This window comes from Protopterus annectens, chromosome 1.part0 (assembly GCF_019279795.1).
Source record: "Protopterus annectens isolate FY-2018-M chromosome 1.part0, PAN1.0, whole genome shotgun sequence".
NCBI classification, from domain to species: Eukaryota; Metazoa; Chordata; order Ceratodontiformes; family Protopteridae; genus Protopterus; species Protopterus annectens.
In genome coordinates, this window is record NC_056725.1 from 1,620,236,862 (window position 1) to 1,620,257,026 (window position 20,165).

Consider the following 20,165-nt stretch of genomic DNA (forward strand, 5'->3'; position numbering starts at 1 on the left):
CTACCATTCTTGGCTAGAAATCAAAGTGCAATGCCATCTACTCTAAGCTGTATTGTTGATGTATATTTCCTACATGCACTCCTTGTCGGGTCATGCTTCTGAGTTCCTGTGTATATGGCACAAACTTCCAGGTCTTTCTCCAGAGGGCACTCCTGTGGCAGGTAAAATCCAGCACCTTCTCACCAAGATGGACAAACCTGTATTGTCTGCTCATTTCTATCAGTCTATGCATGACTTCTCCTACAGCCAGGTAAATAATCACTCTAAATCTTCTGGAATTCATTAATTCCAATGCCCTGGACCAGCTCGTTCTTACCCCCACTAAAAGTAGCAACATCCTTGATCTGGTCATTACTAACATGGGCAACCATTGCTCTACACAAGTAGTCAACTCCTCCCTGGCTAGATCCGACTACACTAATAAACTTGGAAATCCACATCCCTCCCACCCCCCTCCTCCGCAAAGGTAACCACCATGAAAAACGTCTCCAAAGCTAAGTTTAGGCTCCTAAAAACAGAGGTGGCTAACTTCATGGCACTCATGCGAATTGAGATCAGTTGCATGACCACTGAATCATACACCAATGTATGAACATGTACACAAATGCATGGATCTCACCATACCCAATAGAACCAAGATGCTTTCCTCCAAAAAAAAAGAAGCCAATCTGGTGGTCCCCTGCCATAAAAACACTCTACAACAGAAGGAGGAAACTGATGCGGAGTAAGGTGAAGTCCCAAGACTGCAAAAACTCCCTTATCAGCCTCAATAAAAAGTTGAGATCCCTCATCAAATCCTGTAAAGCTAGCTATGAAAACAGAATTGCAGCAGATAGTAAAGACAAAGACAACCACAAGGCCTTCTATAGTTATGTAAAGAATCTCCACTGCGATACCCAGATTTGCTCTGAGCTACTGCACAATGATACCTCCTATATCACGCCAACAGATATTACCAACATACTGGCCGACAGATTCAGTGCCAACTTTACCCCTCTCCCCACCAATGGACCAGTCACAATACCAGTAGATTGCCAGGCACCCAGTATTACTGCTGCACAGGTAAAAACAGCACTGTCCAAGGCCAAGAATACAGCTTCCATGGGACCTGACAATATCCCTGGCTGTGTTCTACATGAACTACAGAGTGAACTGGCACCTCACCTGTGTACCCTGTTCAATCACAGCCTCACCTCAGGCTTTGTCCCTACCGAATGGTGCACTGCTACAGTCATCCCTCTCCACAAAGGAGGAGCAACTACAGACCCTGGGAACTATCGCCCCATTAGTCTGATGAGTCTGATATGCAAAGCTATGGAAAACATCATCATGGACCTAATAAACAAGGATATATGGAATCTCCAAACTCTGAATCCCACACAGTTTGGTTTTGTGAAGGGTAGATCATGCCTGCTCAACTTGGTCAACTTCTTTGAGTCAGTCACCATAGCTGTAGATAAAGGCAAGGTGGTTCATACAGTCTACCTTGATCTGGCCAATGCCTTTGATACCATTCCCCACTCAGGAATCATAGAAAAACTCACTAAGCTAGGCATCAACCCCTATATCACTAGGTGGGTTGCAAACTGGCTTACAGGTAGAACCCACAGTGTGAAAGTAGCTGACTCCATATCAGACTGCCAACCAGTCACGAGTGGAGTCCCACAGGGTTCGGTCCTGGGTCCTCTCCTGTTTGGCATCTACTTCTCTGAAGTCCAGGCTAACATGAAAAGACTCTGGCTGACAAAGTTTGCAGACGATTGCAAGTTGGAGCTATTATTAACTCCCTGAGTGATGTTGACATCCTACAGAAAGGCCTCACTGAGACCAACGACTGGTGTCAGAACCATGGCCTTAAGCTCAATGCCAAAAAATGTGTCATTATCCCTTTGGGAAAAACCCAGTTCCTATGAATTACCACATTGATGGTAGTCCACTGAACACAGAAGGTGTTATAAGAGATCTGGGAACACAGGTTGACAGCAACCTCTCTTTTGATCACCACATTGCCACTGTGGTCAGAAAGTCCTTCTATGTGAGACATCTCATTACTAAGGGTTTTGCATCCAGGAAGAAAGAGGTCATTGTCTCCCTCTACTCTTCCCTCATTAGGCCAATCATTGAGTACAATACCCCATTTGGCATGTACCTCACTAAACACCTGCAACAACTGGAGAGGCTGCAAAAGTACCTTATAAAGAGGATCCAAGGCCTTAAACATTTGTCCTATATGGACAGATTAAAAAAAACCCACTATTCTCTGTCTCATATCGCCTACTTAGAGGCAATCTCTGCTTGAATTACAAAGCCATGTTGACCCGCTTCCCTATTAAATAAACGAATGTTCGAAATTTTGAACGCTTCTTTATCAACAACTAAATGTTGAAACAACCAAATCCCGAACAGACGGAACACTGATTTTTTTTCTTAGGGAAAAAAATCACTGATTCACAAAAAAAAAAAAAAAAAAACCCTTATATGTACCAACTCTGAGATCACACCACAGTGGAGAAAATGGTAATGTCCCGAAAACGGCCCAGTAATTTTTTTTTCCTAGGAAAAAATCGCTATTCTGTGTCTTGATTTGGTATTTTCGAAGATAAGCTATCGATAAAGTGGCATTTGAAATTTTGAACATTTGTTTATTTAATAGGAAACCATCTGACCCAGCTTTGTTAGAAATGCTACATCTAAAGAAATCCCAATCTCTCTGCACCACACATTCCAGAGACCTTAACCTCATTACCACAATCAGCAGAACATGCTGGAGGGACAGGTTTATAACCCAGAGACTGCCCATGCTATGGAATAGACTTCCCATACATGTTAAGTAAAGCACCTCTCTAGCTTTCTTCAAGAAAGATCTTGATGAGTGGATGGGAAATAGAAAATTCACCCCATGGATCACTCCAGTGGCTTTACTCGACAGAGGCACTAGGAACTAAGGTCGGGTGGCACAATGCCAGGGTAATCCTATGGGCTATGCTTGTAAAGCCTCCAGGGCCATTAGCCTAGTACACACCTATGAACCTATGAAATGCAGTCAGTGTTCCAGCCTTCTGCACCATGGAGATGGCATCTTTTAAGAATGTTTGTTTATTAGCTGTAGGTTTTTTGTGCAAAGAACTCTTGATTAAAAAGCAACCTGAAACATCAGCAAACTCTCAAATGTAACACAGCTGGAATCTTTATGGAATGGTGCCCCTTACTGGGAAATGCATGGAAACCACAGCAACACTTGATTGATTGATTGATTTTTGTTTTATTTACTGTTTGTTTACTGGGTAAGTGGGCTGGTCTACTGACCCTTTTCTGCCATGACTCAAGCTCAAACAGCAGAAAATATTTTTAAATCAACAATATTCTATACAAAATGAGTACGTAACAAAATTCAGAACATAGCAAGATTCAATACAGATAAAGTAGCATTAAAAGGTACAATCAGAGTACAGTGAAAACAAAGACATACTTAAAATGCAGCCAGAATATACACGAAATACAGTGCAGTCATACGTATAATACATAAACTCCTATATACTTGTGAAATATGGTTAACAATGACATGCTCTACACTTGGAAGGTTGAGTCAAGCTGTGTGAATTCTGTATATTGACAGTCAGAATGTTGAAACTGTTCGAATTTGCCCCCTTCCGGACCCATGTTAGTGCTTGTTCCTGGGTCCAGAACAGTAGGAAGTTTCTGTGTTCGGTGTCATTTTTATCCATGCCAGTATTCAGCATGCCTTCTCTCAAGGAAAGTTTGCAGTGACTCTTAGATTTTACCTTCCTAGCACTGAATTTTTATGTATTCTCGTATTCATAATATGGGATGGTAAGTTACTTAATCATTGTCATTGTAGTAGTTGTTGGCCGATTCAGTAAAGAGATGCTCTTTAAATGCATCTTTGAAGCTTAAAATGGTTTCTAGATTTTTGACGTGTGTAGGCAGGTGGTTTCAGATAGCAGGTCCCAGTCTAGTGAAGGCTCTTTCACCTACAGCCGGTGTAGATGGAGGGCATATTACACTTGTCCTGTGTACTTCTAAGTAATATGGGTTGTCTTGTAAATGTGGTTTCACTGTTAAAAGTGGGCAGTGACCATGTTTTAACACTTTATAAATTGGACTACTTAAGAAAAAAATGGTTTTATAAGGCACTGAAAGCCATTTGGAATTTTTTAGTAAATTACAATGGTGTATCGGGGGGGGGCTGAAAATAGATTGAATCTACAGATTTTATTCTCAGCAGTCTATAATATTCTTCAATGTGCGCTGAAGGTATAACAAAAAAAGAAGGCTATATTCAAGCTTGGGTATTAAAATAGTTTTAGCAGTGGCCCCGTGGGAAGCATGTAAAAAGAGATGACTGATCTTGTACCATACTTTTAATTGAACAAGAATTTTATTAATTACAAAATCTGTAAAGGAAAGGATAAGGTCAAGTATTAGGCCTATGTAAATCTTTTCTGTCACATTAGGTATTCTGCTCCTCATGAAATCTGTTAAGAGATAGGAAGAATAGTGGGTAATTTCTTGGCTGACACAAAGACCATAACATTGGCTTTCTTGGAGTTAGTTAGTAGTTTGTTAGTAGTGAGCCAGATACATAGCTGACTGAAATGTCTTGTAACTTGGTTTGCAGGTCAGAGTGGTTAGCACTGGATTGCAGGAGCAACATATCATCGGCATACATTAGTAATTTAAGATTTGGTAATTCTATGGGGAAATCAGTAATGAAGAGAAGGGAAGGGACACCTGTGCTAGGTTCATTAGCAGTAGAAGATGAGACTTTGCTATGGACCTGGAAGGCTTTGACTTTAAGATAGCTGCAAAAACCCACAGATAATATTATCTCCAAATTTGAGTCTTTTGAACTTGTTGAGAAGAAAGACATGATTGATTGCTTCAAAAGCCATTGTCCTGTCAACACAGAGACCAGCAGTAATACTTCCTTCATTCAGGTTGCAATAAATGGTACATTACCAGGGCAGTAAAGGTATGGAAGGCATTCCAAAAGCCGTGCTGTGCATCACGTGACAGGCCATAGCTGATAATGTGTTTAAGTAGCTGTTTGTATACGTTTATCAAATATTTTGGTAATAGGCACCGGGTAGAAATAGGTGTATAATCCTTCCACCCATAAGGAGAGGTAACTTTAGGTAGAGGCTGTTTAACTGTGTGCTTGAATGCTGGTGGGTCAGTGCCTGAGGTGAGAGAGGCATTAAAAATACGAGTAAGGGATTAACTGATTTTTTTTCAGCCGCAAGCCATAGGAAGGTGGAATGAAGATTGTAGATTAAGGTCCAGAATTGTTAAGTCTGAGTTGGTCTGTTTTACTGAAATTTCAGGGAAGTGAAAGGTTGCTGCTTAAGAAGCTAGAGGGTATAGATCAGGGGATGAGGGTTCTTGTTCTTCATTGATGGACAGTAAATTGCTGGAAAGGCTTTACTTATATTGATTATGCAGCAAGGCAAAAAGTAAGTATAATCATTAGCAAAGATGGAATGTTTCAGTTCTAAAGGTTTATTCTCGGTAGTTAAAGAGTTAGTTAATGTCCCTGTTAAGACTTTTATTTATTTCCAAAACTGGTTGTGTCTAGATCTGTTTGCTTGTTGTTTCTGTTTAACATCTGGAGCAATTCCTGTTTCTTTCCTTAAACTCAGAAAAGCTGGAGTTCTTTTTCCAGTTCTTCCACGCTGAATAATGAAAAAACACACAGCAGACACCAGCAATTAAACCAAATAGCTTTTAGTAACAACCATCTGGTACCTCAGCTTTTTGCCTTCAAGGATGTAACACTACATGCATTCAAACAATTTATACCAGGTGAACCCCACCATTAATTAGAACCCATTACATTCTTAAAGTGCACAATACCTATTATACACATCCATCCTACCACATATACATTACTGATATATTAAAGTGTTACTTCCAGGCTAAATCTCTGACTTTAATTTTGTTTTTAATACCCACTGAAAGCCATGAGCAACACTGTGAACTAAGCCTTCTTTTTGTAAGGGGGTACATTGTATCCTGAATTCTGGTAAGCTTTGTGTTTAAAAATTTTAAACAGAGGTGGGTTCAGACGTGGCATACAGGGGTGTCCTATCCATAGCATTAAGTAGGGTGTTGAGATTTGGTAGCTTATTATTTAGGAAAGATTTTCATTCAATTATTTGAGAATGTTTTTACATGCTCTGAATGACCCAATGGATTTAATGGGTGAGCAGTCATTCAGAGCACTGGGGACTATTTCATTGTGAAGGCACCTATTTTGTATGTTGGTTATTATTATGTCAAGTGCAGAGCCAGACCCAGTTCTTGTATTGGTTCTATTAGGAGTTTGTATTATTTGGGCCAGGCTAAATTGCGGCAACATTTTATTGTGAGGCAGAGAGTATTTCCCAATAGCGCTGATGCTGAAATCCTTAAAAATAACTAGGTTGTTATGTACACCATTAGGGAAAATATGTTGTAGAGTTTTATGTAAAAGAGAGACAGAAGAAGGAGGGGGATGTAAACTGCAGAAATGGATGTTAGTATGCCCACCTAATGTGATATATGAGATATATCATCTGCTGTATGAGTATTAATACAATCCATACCTGTAATTGAGGTATTCCTTTTAAATTAAAATTGAAGCACCACAACCAGCTCTAAGGCCTGGTCATCTGTCATTATGCATATGGTAGTTGTCCCATATAAACGTGTAGGGGCAGCAATCATCCTTCAGCCAAGTTTCTGATATAAGAAGAGTATGGGGATTTTCTGTTACCAGCCATGCTTCAAGACTAGTCCATTCATTATTAAGACTGTATGCATTAAGACAAGCAATTTTAAGGTCTTAACTTAGGGCTGAATTGAGGTGGTCCTGGTTTTGAATAAACACCTCATGAAAGTGTAAGTATGAATAGGAGTTGGAGGCATTTTGAGAGAGGGGAAGGGGATTGGTGACCTCTGTAGAAATATGGATTGCAATAGCAATTATTTCCTAGTAGAATAAGTGAGCGTATCACTGGTGTCAGTCAGTAGACTGTGCTTTCTTATTTACTGTTAGTGGGCCTGAGTACAGCTGGAAGTTTCCTGACATGGATTAAATAGAGCCAAAATATAAGTAATGGATGTTGAGCCAGCCCACATCCTAGCTGTTAGTCATTGCCTGAGGTGTATTTTCATTGCTGTAATTCACATACAGACTGCATTTCTGTGAACTGCCGGAAAACTGATAGATTTGCTGTGAGCTGCAGAGTTGGAATCTATTCCAAACTGATAAATACACTTTTTGCAACTTAATTTGCACTGTGCTGTATTTGTACATTTGCCTATTATTTATAGTAATGCTGTATTGTTTCTGTCTCTTGTTGTCTCCACTGTGTTTCTCCCAGCCACCCTCCCTGTTCTTGTCTTGGTGTTAATCTTGGTGGCTTTGAAACTGCCCGCCCCTCTTGTAAGTTTGTATTTGGATACTCCTTCTGGGCCTATCTCATTTGCTCACTCAACTGAGTGTAATGAGATCATATTCTGATTTCAGGCACTCCTACTGTGTACAAAGAGAGCATTTGAGAAGGAACAACTCCTGTAGCCTCTTAATCCTGCTGTGTTCCCTCCCTCAAAAAAAAAATATATATATATATATATATATATATATATTTATATTTATATATACAGCTGCTCTTACTGTAACTGTCTTAGTTGCTGTTCTGCGTGCTATCTGTTCAGTTGTTCTTACTCTGCACTTATTACTGCTTGTTAGTAGCTTTCTAATTTAATGCCTTTTGCACTTGTTTTTTTAGTCATTTGTTAATTTAATTGCATTTAATTAAACTGTATTTGCTGTAATATTGATACAAGTGTGCTAGCCTGCACTGCATTTGAATTGTATTTACTGCTGTTTTAGCTGCTTTTCTGTAAAAAAAAAAAAAGTCCTAGCTTGTTTCCTGCCTTTCCTGTAACTTGTCTAGTCCAGATACAGACTTGCTGTATCCAGAAATGTTTGCAAGCACCTGAGCCCCCCAGGCCTTTCTGTGTTGGAGGGAAGCCTTCTAGCTTATCAGTGGCAGTGGTAAACATTAGGTAGCCTATCTACCACAAGAAGAGTGGTTCCTGGCCCAGAAATTGTAGCTACTGGCCATTTGGGCAGTTTATTCCCATCTCTTTCAACTTTCTGGTTTAAAAGCTGCACTTGCACTTGTTTCCCACCTTTCCTGTAACTAGCCTATTCCAGATACAGAGTTGTTGTATCCAGGACTGCTGGTAAGCTTCTGAGCCCTGCAAGCCTTTTTGTGTTGGGGGAAGACTTCTAGCTTATCAGTGTGAGTGGTAAGCACTAAGTAGCCTATCTACCACAGGAGGAAAGGTTTCTGGCCCAGAAATTATAGTTTATTGGCCGTTTGGGAAGCTCTTCCATCTCTTTCAACCTTCTGATTCAAAAGCCTGTGTTTGCGCTTGTTTCCTGCCTTTTCTGTTACTAGTCTAGTCCAGTTACAGATTTACTGTATCCAGGACTCTTTGTAAGCTTCTGAGCCCCCCAAGCCTTTCTGTGTTGGAAGGAAGCCTTCTAGCTTATCAGTGGGAGTGGTAAGCACTAGGTAGCCTATCTACCACAAGAGGAGTGGTTCTGGCACAGAAATTGTAGTTTATTGGCTGTTTGGCCAGTTTTTCCATCTCTCTCAACTTTCTGGTTTTAAAGCACGTGTTTGCACTTGATCCCCACCTTTCCCGTAACTAGTCTAGTCCAGGTACAGATTTTCTGTACCCAGGACTGTTTGTAAGCTTCTGAGCCCCCCAAGCCTTTGTGTTGGAGTGGAGCCTTCTAGCTAATCAGTGGGAGTGGTAAGTAATAGGTAGCCTGTCTACCACAAGAGGAGTGGTTCTTGGCCCAGGAATTGTAGTTTATTGCTCATTCGGGAAGTTGTCCATCTCTTTCAACTTTCTGGTTTAAAAGACCACATCTGAGCTTGTTTCCCATCTTTCCTGTAACTAATCTACTGGAAAGCACTAGAAAGCCTTAAACTGATACAAGCCTTCTAACTTAAAAGAGAGACTTTGGAGTGATTGAGTATCAATTTTCTGTATTTTCTTGCTGTACTTAACTGTTTTCCACCTAAACGCTGATTTTCCAGCACGTATTGTGATTTAAAAGCTTGTTTTTTTTTTTACATATTGTACTTATTTGACTGCCTGCACTTTTAAAAAGTTGTTTTTTTGTTTTAATAAATTGTTTAACTATTGTAGGCTACACACTAAAGTGTGATAGCCTTTTTGGATCGCTTGTAGTCATTTAAAGCTGTTTTAAGTGTACTTTTTACTGTTTTTGCCTTATCTTTTCAAAAAAAAATGTACTTGTTTCCTGCCTTTCTAAGCTAGTATAGTCCAGTTTTCAGGCTAGTGCTGAATTCAGGGCTATGTTACAAGTTTCTGAGTTGCCTATGCCTTACTTGGATAGAGGGAAGTTTCTCTGTTCACCTGTGAGAGAGGGGAACTTTGAGCAGCCATCTGTCTCTGGTTTAAAAACCCCGTTTGCACAGTTTTGTGCGCCGGGCAGCACCGGTTAGCTAGGGCTAAATTATTCCCGGCTCCACTAAGTCTCCTCTTCAGTTTTTCACTTGAAACTAGTCTGACATTCAACCTAAGCACCCAAAAAGCATCCTATAGTCCAGCACTTGCTCAGACCTAATAGCAAGCACTAATATACCCCGGCACTTGATTGCCCAGTAGGGCAAGGCTCTGTATCCACCCCTCACCAACCAAGTGACTAAGCAGCTCACCCTACTATTCAGGCATGACTTAAGGGCAACTTCAGGCGTACTCTCCGGTCCAGCTGGTGAGCCTGGGTATCCTGAGGCAATGTTACAACTGCCTCGTACACAGACAGCCTTCTCATCCTACCAAAAAACACTAACATATGCGAGAGATGCAATTATACAGCCAAACTGGAGGCTAAGGTCTCTCCACCCAAGACTGGAACAGACAGTCATGAGGAGAAGGTTAACACTTGCACCACACCTCCAGCCTCACATAGACCTACTAAACCAGCACTGGCAAAAAATACACATAAATACACAAAATCATATTCGGAGGCTCTAAAAAAACCTGCAAAAGCATCAGAGAGCTCCAAAGCAGACACCCAAAAAACCTGCACCTCCTGTCACAAACCAGACAACACATAAAACACAAAATCAATGTGCCACACAATCACAGCCCTTAAGGCGAAATAACATACCTAACACACTAGTAATAGGTGACTCTATAGTCAGGCACATTGATGCCCTACTCACTAGGCTGGACAAGGAGAAGGTTACTGTTAGCTGCCTGTCGGGAGGCAGAATCCACCACATAACACAAGCACTCAGGTCAATCCAGAACAAGTACAAATATGACTCTGTCATTGTTCATGTTGGTGTGAATGACCTGAGATGTATCTCCCTGGACTACATGAAAAGAGACATGGAAGAGCTCTCTGATCATGTAGCCCAGGCAGGTATGACCCTGACACTGAGTAACATCCTTCCCTCACCAAGAATGATACCTCAGTATAAAGAAAAAATGATCAATTTCAACAACTGGCTAAGCTTCTGGTGTCATTCAAAGGGGATCCAGTGTCTGTCAGCCTGGGATGACATGCTCGACAGGCCGCATTGCTTCGCAAGAGATGGCTTGCACCTGTCACCCCTTGGCTTTCGAATACTGGCCAAGGCTCTTGCTGCCCCCATAGTGCCTTTTTAGGCAAGGCTCAAAATTCAAACCCACCTCCGTAAACACACAAGTAAAAAAATGAGGGTTATGCTACTCAATGCCAGGAGTTTGAATCTCAAAATGCATGTGCTCGAAGAACTCCTAAGTATGCAGAATGTCGACATCTGTGCAGTAACTGAAACCTGGTTCAAGGCTCCAGAGAGCACTCCAGCACTACTGGGCTACAACTCATACCACAAATTTCGGCCACAGAACACAAACTGAAACACAAAAGGAGGGGATGCATCCATATACATCAAGGATACCCACACCTCCAGGTTAGTGGTGCAGCATGATACCTCTGAGATCATCCATGTGCAACTAACATTGGGCAAATCTGTAATGCAAATTGTGGCCTGCTACAGATCACCCTCCATGACCCAGGACCACCTCCACCTTTCTGGAGACACTGGAAAACATGAAGGTCCTACCGAACACCCTGATATTGGGTGATTTCAGATACCCTACCATTAACTGGTAAAACTACTTGAGTACAAACTCCCAGGCTCAGCGCTTCCTGGAATTTATCAACTCAAATGCCCTGGATCAGCTGGTAAACTCCCCTACCAGAGACCACAACATATTGGACCTGGTCATCACCAACATGGGTGACAGGTGTTTCGCACCGGAGGTCAATCCGTCACTGGTTAGATCAGACCATAAACTAATCACTCTGGATGTCCACACCCCACCACCACCCCCAACCAAGGAAACCACAGTGAAAAACTTTTCTAAAGCAACCTTCACCTTACTTAAGGTGGAGGTGGTAAGTTTCACAGCCCTCACACTAAAGGATAACACTGCCCAAGATACAGAATCCTTTACAATTGCACTCTATGAGCACCTACAAGGATGCATAGATCGTGTTATCCCTAGCAAATCCAAGACTCACTCCCCTAAGAGAAGGAAACCAGTCTGGTGGACCCCTGCCATGAACAGGTTATACAACAAAAGGAGGAAACTAGTTCAGAAAAAAAGAAAATCCCAAGAAGGAAAGACATCCCTGATCAGTATCAGTAAGAAACTAAGGTCCCTCATAAAATCATCCAAGGCTAACTTCAAAAGCAAAATAGTCAAGGATCCGAAAGATAACCACAAAGCCTTCTTTAGCTATGTCAAGAATCTAAGTGGCAACTCGTAGATATGCTCTGAGCTAGTGCAAAATAGCACAAAATATACTGAACCTATTGATATTGCCAACATCCTGGCAGATAGATTCAGTGCAAACTTCACCTCCCTCTCACCTTCAAAAGGGCCCACAACAATACCGGAAAAGTGTAGTATCCTGGAAATCACAGAAGCACAGGTGAAAGCAGCCTTTTCAAAAGCCAAAAACACAGCATCAATGGGGCCAGCTGGTGTCCCAGGCTGCATCTTGCATGAACTACAGAACGAACTAACCCTCCACCTAAACACATTGTTCAACTTCAGCCTCTCCACAGGCTATGTGGCCATAGAATGGCGCACAGCAATGGTTATTCCACTCCACAAAGGAGGGGCCACTACTGACCCTGGTAACTATCGTCCCATAAGCCTGACTAGCCTGGTCTGCAAGGCTATGGAGCGCATCATCATGGAACTCATTAACAAAGACATTGGGAACCTGCAAACACTTGACCCAACCCAGTTCGGCTTTGTTAAGGGCAGATCATGCCTACTAAACCTGATTGACTTCTTTGAGACAGTCATCAAGGCCATAGACAAGGGAAAGGTGATTCACACAGCCTACCTTGATCTCACCAAGGCTTTTGACACCATTCCTCACTCAGGTATTATAGAAAAACTCACCAGCCTGAACATAAACCCCTATATCACAAGATAGGTTGCCAACTGGCTTACAGACAAAACTCACACGGTAAAAATAGCGGGCTCCAGTTCTGACTCTAAACCAGTCACAAATGGTGTCCCGCAAGGCTCGGTCCTGGGACCCCTACTGTTCAGCATATACATCTCAGAAGTACAGGAAAACCCAGGAGGACTATGGCTAACCAAGTTCACCAATGACTGCAAACTGGGAGCCATAATTGACTCTCCAACTGACATGGACAGCCTTCAAAAAGGCCTTACTGAGACAGACACCTGGTGTCAAAGTCATGGCCTCAAGCTAAATGCCAAAAAATGCATAGTCATCCCGTTTGGGAAAAACAAAACACCCATGAATTACTGCATAGCTGGCATCCCCCTTAATACAGAAAAAATAATAAGAGATCTGGAGACCCAGGTAGATAGTAATCTCTCCTCTGACAGTCATATTGCCAAAGTAGTTAGGAAATCCTTCTATGTGGCCCATCTAATTACTAAAGGGTTTGCATCTAGAAATAAAGAGGTTATAGTGCCCCTGTACTCATCACTCATCTTCTTCTTCTTCTTTTGGCTGCTCCCATTAGGGGTTGCCACAGCAGATCAAGTGTTTCCATTCCCTCCTGTCCTCTGCATCTTGCTCTGACACACCAACCACCTGCATATCCTCTCTCACCACATCCATAAACCTTATCTTAGGCCTTCCTCTTTTCCTGTTACCTGGCAGCTTCATCCTTAGCATCTTTTTCCCAATATACTCTGCATCCCTCCTCAGCAAATGTCCAAACCAATGTAATCTTGCCTCTCTGGCTTTGTCTCCAAACCTTCCAACCTGGGCTGACCCTCTAATATACTTATTCCTAATCCTGTCCATCCTTGTCACACCCAGTGCAAATCTTAACATCTTCAGCTCTGCCACGTTAAGCTCTGACTCCTGCCTTTTTGTCAATGCCACTGTCTCCAACCCGTATAACATAGCTGGTCTCACTACCCTCTTGTAGACCTTCCCTTTCACTCTTACTGGTACTCGTCTGTCACAAATTACTCCTGACACTCTTCTCCACCCACTCCATCCTGCCTGTACTCTCTTCTTCACCTCTCTCCCACACTCACCATTACTCTGAACTGTTGATCCCAAGTACTTAAACTCATTCACCTTCGCCACCTCTACTCCCTGCATCCTCACCATTCCTCTATCCTTCTTCTCATTCACACACATATATTTTGTCTTAGTCCTGCTGACCTTTATTCCTCTTCTCTATAGAGCATATCTCCACCTCTCCAGGGTCTCCTCCACCTGTTCCCTACTCTCACTACAGATCACAATGTCATCTACAAACATCATCATCAGACCCATCATAGAGTACAATGCCCGATTTGGGATGTACCTCACAAGACACTTCCAACAGCTGGAAAGACCACAAAAGCACCTCATCAAGAGAATTACTGGCCTCAAACATATGTCCTATGCAGCCCGACTGAAAAAACTCCGGCTGTACTCAGTGGCATATCGCTTATGCAGAGGTGATCTCTGCTTGACTTACAAAGCCATGTCCAACTCAGAATTGATGGACATGCTCCACCTAAAGAAATCCAAGTCAATGCGAGCCACGTGCTCTAGTGAGCTAACAACAATAAATAGAACTTACTGGAGGGATAGATTCCTGTCACAGAGACTCCCCTTGCTTTGGAACAAAATCCCTAACTACATTAGGCAGAACCCCTCACTAACACTCTTCAAGAGAAACCTTGATGATTGGATGGTTAACAGAAAATACACCCCTGGGATCACTTCATTGGCTCTGCTTGAGAGAGGCTCAGTTAATTAATCAATGGGGCGGCGAAAGCCGACACACTCTGGTTAGGCTTATAAATGCCCTCGGGCAGATAGCCTAGTACCTACCTATGAACCTATGAACCTATGTATGCTAAAGTGACAGACAAAATAGTAAGACAGCATGTAAGGAAAGTGTAATGCGAGTAGCAACTGATGTTATGAGTCTGTAAGATAGTTTGAGTTATAACTTATAAAAACAGGGATAAAGCATGGATGGGGAAATGCCAGAGGTATAATAGATGATACAGCAGGGTACCTGTAGGGTAAGATGGGTAATAAAATGGAGAGCTTGGGCAGTTAGGAGTCTACAACAAAAAGTAATGTAATAAAGTCTTTTCCATCCTAATAGCCTTAAACACTTGCCCTACATGGACAGACTCAAAAAACTCCAACTATTCTCTGTCTCATATTGACTACTTAGAGACGATCTCTGCTTGACTTACAAAGCCATGTCTGACCCAGCTCTGTTAGAAATGCTACATCTAAAGACATCCAAATCCCTCCACACCACACGCTCCAGAGACCTCAACTTCATTACCACAATCAACAGAACAAGCTGGAGGGACAGGTTTATAACCCAGAGACTGCCCGTGCTATGGGATAGACTTCCCATACATGTCAAACAGAGCACCTCACTGGCCCTCTTCAAGAGAAATCTTGATGAATGGATGGGAAATAGAAAATTCACCTCGGGATCACTCCAGTGGCTCTACTCGACAGAGGCACTGGGAACTAAGGTCAGTTGGCATGATGCCAGGGTAATCCTATGGGCTAGGCTTGTAAAGGCTCCAGGGCCATTTGCCTAGTACAAACCTATGAACCTATAAGAGGAGGTAGAAAGTTGGGTAAAAGAAACACCTCAGCATAAATTTTGCCAATGCTGTAAATCCAGTACATTCAATTCAATTAAAAAGTAGAAGTTACAGACAGAAGAAGAAGGTTTACTTTATTATCTACAAAGCCTGTGTCACAAAAAGAACTGAAAGTACAGCCTATATCTGAAACCTAGGCTATGAGTTAAAAGAAGTGTAAATGCAGCCTGCCACCTAGGCTAAGAGTTAAAACAGCCAGAAGAGAAATGGACCACAGCCTACCTGTCACACAGCCTGTATGCAAAAGTTAAGAAGCACAGCCTGCCTGCTGCCTAGGCTATGTGCACAGGTTAAGTATTACAGTCTACTTGCCACCTAGGCTATGTGCAGAGGTTAAGTAGTACAGCTTATCTACCACCTATGCTGTCTGCAGAGGTTAAGTAGCACAGCCTACCTGCCACCTAGGCTATGTGCTTAGGTTAAGTAGCCCAGCCTACCTGCCACCTAGGCTATGTGCACAGGTCAGAGGGTCATAGATTAGTACTAGGATAACTACCCTTGTGAGCCATTTTAAGCTTAGCAAATTAATCAATGTGAGAATCATCAAACCCTGTACCTTGTTTCTGGAAGGTAAACACTTAACCATTATGCCAACCAAAATTATTTTGCTTAGATGTGAATCATCTAAGTCAACAATTTAACAGTTCATACGTTAGTACTGAGCTAACTGCCCTCCTAGGCCATTTTAAATCTAGTCAGTTACCCCATATAAGAATCAAACCCTACACCTTGTGTTTGTAAGGTAAACACCTTAACTGTTATGCCAATGTCCCATCCTGTAGCCTACTTGCCACCTAGGCTGTGTGCACAGGTTAAGTAGCATAGCCTACCTGCCACCTAGGCTATGTACACAGGTTAAGTAGCACAGCCTACCTGCTACATATGCTGTTGCAGTAGCAGTATAGAGGTTGAAAACAGTCTCTGGCCTGACTAAAGCTAACATTGGGTGGATAAACAACTAAGGCACAGTTTCTATGGATTAATCTGGCTATATACCTCAAAATCGTTATTGCCAAAGGTCTGGCACATTTTTGTTTGCACACTGCACCCCAGATTTAATTAATTGATTGTATAATGTTTTTTTTTTTCTAGTTTGAGCAAGACTGCTTTGCTCATCATTCACTGTTGCATTTCCATTCTTTGCCTTTTGGTTATATGGCAAGTGGCATTTTATATCTGGTAACAACTAGCCCGATTATCTGCATTTCGCAAACTTTCTGATATAGTACATCACTGAGTAATTTATTAATATAGCTGCTATGCTAGCAGCTTTGCATCTGCTCTTTAATGTTAAAACTATTTGATTTGTGTTGTTCTTGGTTAGCAGCTGTTGGATTCCTTATATGGCAAACACTGAGTTGTAAACAAAAGACTGATTTACTCAAAGCTGTGGAATAATTTACAACAAAATATTCACCATAGCCTTGGAGATTTCTGAGCTACTAGGTCAAGTTAGACATCAATCTACTGCAGTCATAGATGAGTGCATGTCTCCCTGCTAAAATTTAGACTTGCCCTGCTTGTTTAGTATTTGCAGGTTTAGCACCATTAATTACTTGGTTCACCACACTATTTCATGCCCTAGTTCAGTCCCATGCATGGAGATTATTCTTGCTGCAGAACTCTTAAGACACTTCAACCTTAGCTTTTCCCAAATAGAATAGAAGACTTAGCCAAAGGAAGTTTTACCTTTGTACAGTGTTTACAGTGCCCATACACTATTACAGCTCCAGTAAGAAGGTAAGCAAAGGATGGATTTTTCTTTTTTTTTTTTTTGTAAATCAGTTATGCAATTCCTCAAGGCATGGGTCTATTGTCCATCATCTAGCATAGCTTGCTTCTGTATGTCCACGTTATATGGAAATATTATTATGTGAGACACCTTAGTTTGCATTTATGTATTTGAATGGAGTTTTGTTTTACCCTTCATTCTAGTATATCATCTAAGCAAAATGTTTGTACTGAGGGCTGCACTTATTTAATGCTTCTGTTTTTTCAGTGGAACTGCACTTGGCTGAGATAGGTTAGAAGTTGTTGATGGTGAGGGAATAAAGCTAGATGGAGGGGGGGTTATTAACCTCCTTTTTGGGCTCAGTATTCTGATTTCTTTATCATCAAACTGACCAGCTAAGATCTTCTAAAGCAGGGATGGATTGTACAGTCCAAGTTGTCTCAGTACTCAGAAAACCTTTAGAGCATCTGACTGTCTTATAGATGTTCTGTTTTTGTATATACAGTGGACTCCATTAGATGTTTTATTGTCCCTGATGCCTCTGTGGGGATTACCTTTTTCTTTGACAGTACACTTGACTGGATTTGGTGCAAGCTTTATTGTGCTGATTCCATTGAGCTTATAAGTTACTACTTGAATCTGCCTCCTTTAGCTTCTGGGCTTGGCCATCTACCTAACAAACATATTCTGTCCCATGTGAATACTGTTGACCCTGTTTTATTCAAGAATAATATGCACTCCTCTCTGAGATGTAGGGTTATTCCATTAAAATTTGGGTTACCTCAATCTCATCCATCTTTTAGATGAGACATTAAATCGAGATCCCATCTGCCAGAGCTGGTGGTGAGTCAGTGGATGAAAAAGATCCCATGGCATCTAACAAAAGGAGTACGGGATGTTTCCAGAATGCCTAGGCCAGACGTTCTCAGTAGTATAAAAAAAAGTTGGGTCTCCCCTGAAAAGATGTCACCAGCTTAGTGGGTATAATCTGGTCAACAAAGGATAGATAGACAGATAGCTAGATAGCTAGATAGACAGAAAGAAGGAAATCTTGGGTGTTGCAGTTGAACAAAATATCATCACTAGACCTAGGCATCTTGGCATCCTGGACAATTACTAGTATATCACAGACTTTCTCTTTACTGAGAAGTTACTAGAGAATGTGGTAAATAAGCAGTCTGAATATCTTCTTGGAAACTATGGACTCCTAGCTCTCTGACCCACCCCAGCCAGGTGCAGTGTGTGCCACAGCACTGGGACAATGCTTATCAGTGTAGTTATTGACTTGCACATAGTGGGAGAGCAGATGTTTTACTTGATTTTGCTCATCCTTTATTTGCCCATTGCATTTGATATGGTACAACATAGAATCGTTTTGTTGTGCCTAAAAACGTATTGTGGATTAATTCCCATAGTTAGAGACTACTTATTCACTCCCTTCCTCTATCTGTACAGTAAGCATGTGGTCTTGGATATTAGCACCTTCAATGCCTGCTCTCAGAGGTATCAATACAGAGCCTGATGTCTTCCACATACCTACTGCCATTATTTGATGTCATCAAAGGGGCATGATTGTGAGACCATTATTATTATACTGATGATACCCACCTTCACTTCTGTCAGTCAAGAGCATGTGGCTTCCTTAGTTTCCACTGAAGACAGTTTGGCTGTCATCCTTTCTTATATGGTGAAAAATCAGCCGAAGTGTAATACTGCCAAGACTGTGGAAATGACAATTTATGCCCTTTATAAGAACTCCATGTCACCTATTCTATAGCTGTGCTTCATTTACAGACATTTCTTGAGCTATGTATCCCAACATACACAATGTCTGAATATTCCTCATTTAAAGGTCAAATATTAGTCACTCTTAGATTGTTTTTCTTTTCAATACATTCAGAGGAATACTACATAAAAGAAGCATCTTATACAGTCAGAGGACTTATCAGCAATGGTTCACTCACTGGTCACATTTCAGTTGAATTATTGTATTGATCTGTCCCTAGATGTTCCCAGCCATGAGGTCATTTACCACAGCTAGATAGTTTTTATCTCATACTGTATTTTACAGCTCAGTAAGTTGCAGATGCATCTCACCTCTTCCATATAACACTGTACTGTGGACTCGAGTCTGGCTTCCTCTGAAGTAAAGTGTTACATTATAAGTTTCAGTTATGTACAGACAACCACATGTATTAGGTAACATCCTCATCAGGGGTAATTAGGGATAAATGAAGGTGTTATTAAGTGTTTCTTTGTTCATTTGCTTGTTACAATTGCTATAGAGAGCATCTTACCTTGAATATACTGGCCATGTTGGAGTTTTTTTCTTCTTTGAATGGAATGATAACACTTGCTTAAAGGACTTCTATAAGAAAAACCTTTCCTTTTTTGCTCAATTCAGACAGCAGTAATTACTTCCTGCACTTTAATATGTTTGACTATTAGCTATCAACAAGTTTTATTAATTATTACTGACCAGAAATTATCAATAATACTCTGCTTTTTAGTTCAATATGCTCAGGAATTCTGTTTAGCCAGTCTTACCTTTTTCATGCAGAGCAGACACAAATAGTCCAGGTAATCAGGTCTACCTTAGAGTCACAGCAGTTTAATCATCTTCTAATGTGAGTGATTATGCCACATACTCTGCAAATATACACAAGCACCTTGTAAATTATAGGCAATTAAATCATGCAACATGCATTATGCTACATGCATGAAACATTTTGCACACTGAATGTAGCTTATCAGAACTGATTATCTTACTGTTGATCATTAATTGACATAGAAAGCTTTCAAAAACAAACAGTTGAATGTACCACCATGAACAGAACAGAGAATTCACATAAAAACATTAATGCAACAACGCCAATAAAATAAGCAAGCAGGACAAGCAATTTCAGCCTTAGCCTTCTTCAGATGCTGTTTACTAGGCTTAAGACTAAATGTTTAAAAACTTGGATAGACCAATCACGGTCTTTTGAAAACCATTGCATCACTTCCTCATGCAGTAGTTGTCACTAAAAAGAACCACTCCTTTAGTTTACATCACTTCCTCATAGTAGCTGTCATTCATATGAAGCATTCCCCATGGTAGCTGTCATTCAAATGAACACTCCTTTAGTTTGGGTGAATAGTGTTGAAGCTGTTGCTAGCTCCTCCCATTCAGACCACGTTCTTTCAGAAT

At 41.2% G+C, this 20,165-nt stretch overlaps 1 protein-coding gene across 4 annotated transcripts in view; it reads left to right on the forward strand.

Moving 5' to 3' along the window:
* The window catches only part of ARHGDIB (Rho GDP dissociation inhibitor beta), a 405,195-nt gene that overhangs the window by 220,342 nt on the left and 164,688 nt on the right, over positions 1-20,165 (forward strand). The window contains exon 1 of one of the 4 annotated variants that reach the window (XM_044068136.1): positions 16,149-16,160. The exons of the other annotated variants lie outside the window; for them this stretch is intronic. The gene's annotated coding sequence lies outside the window, so the exon portion shown is untranslated. Of the gene's footprint in view, positions 1-16,148; positions 16,161-20,165 lie in introns of those variants that run through there. 4 annotated transcript variants of the gene reach the window in all.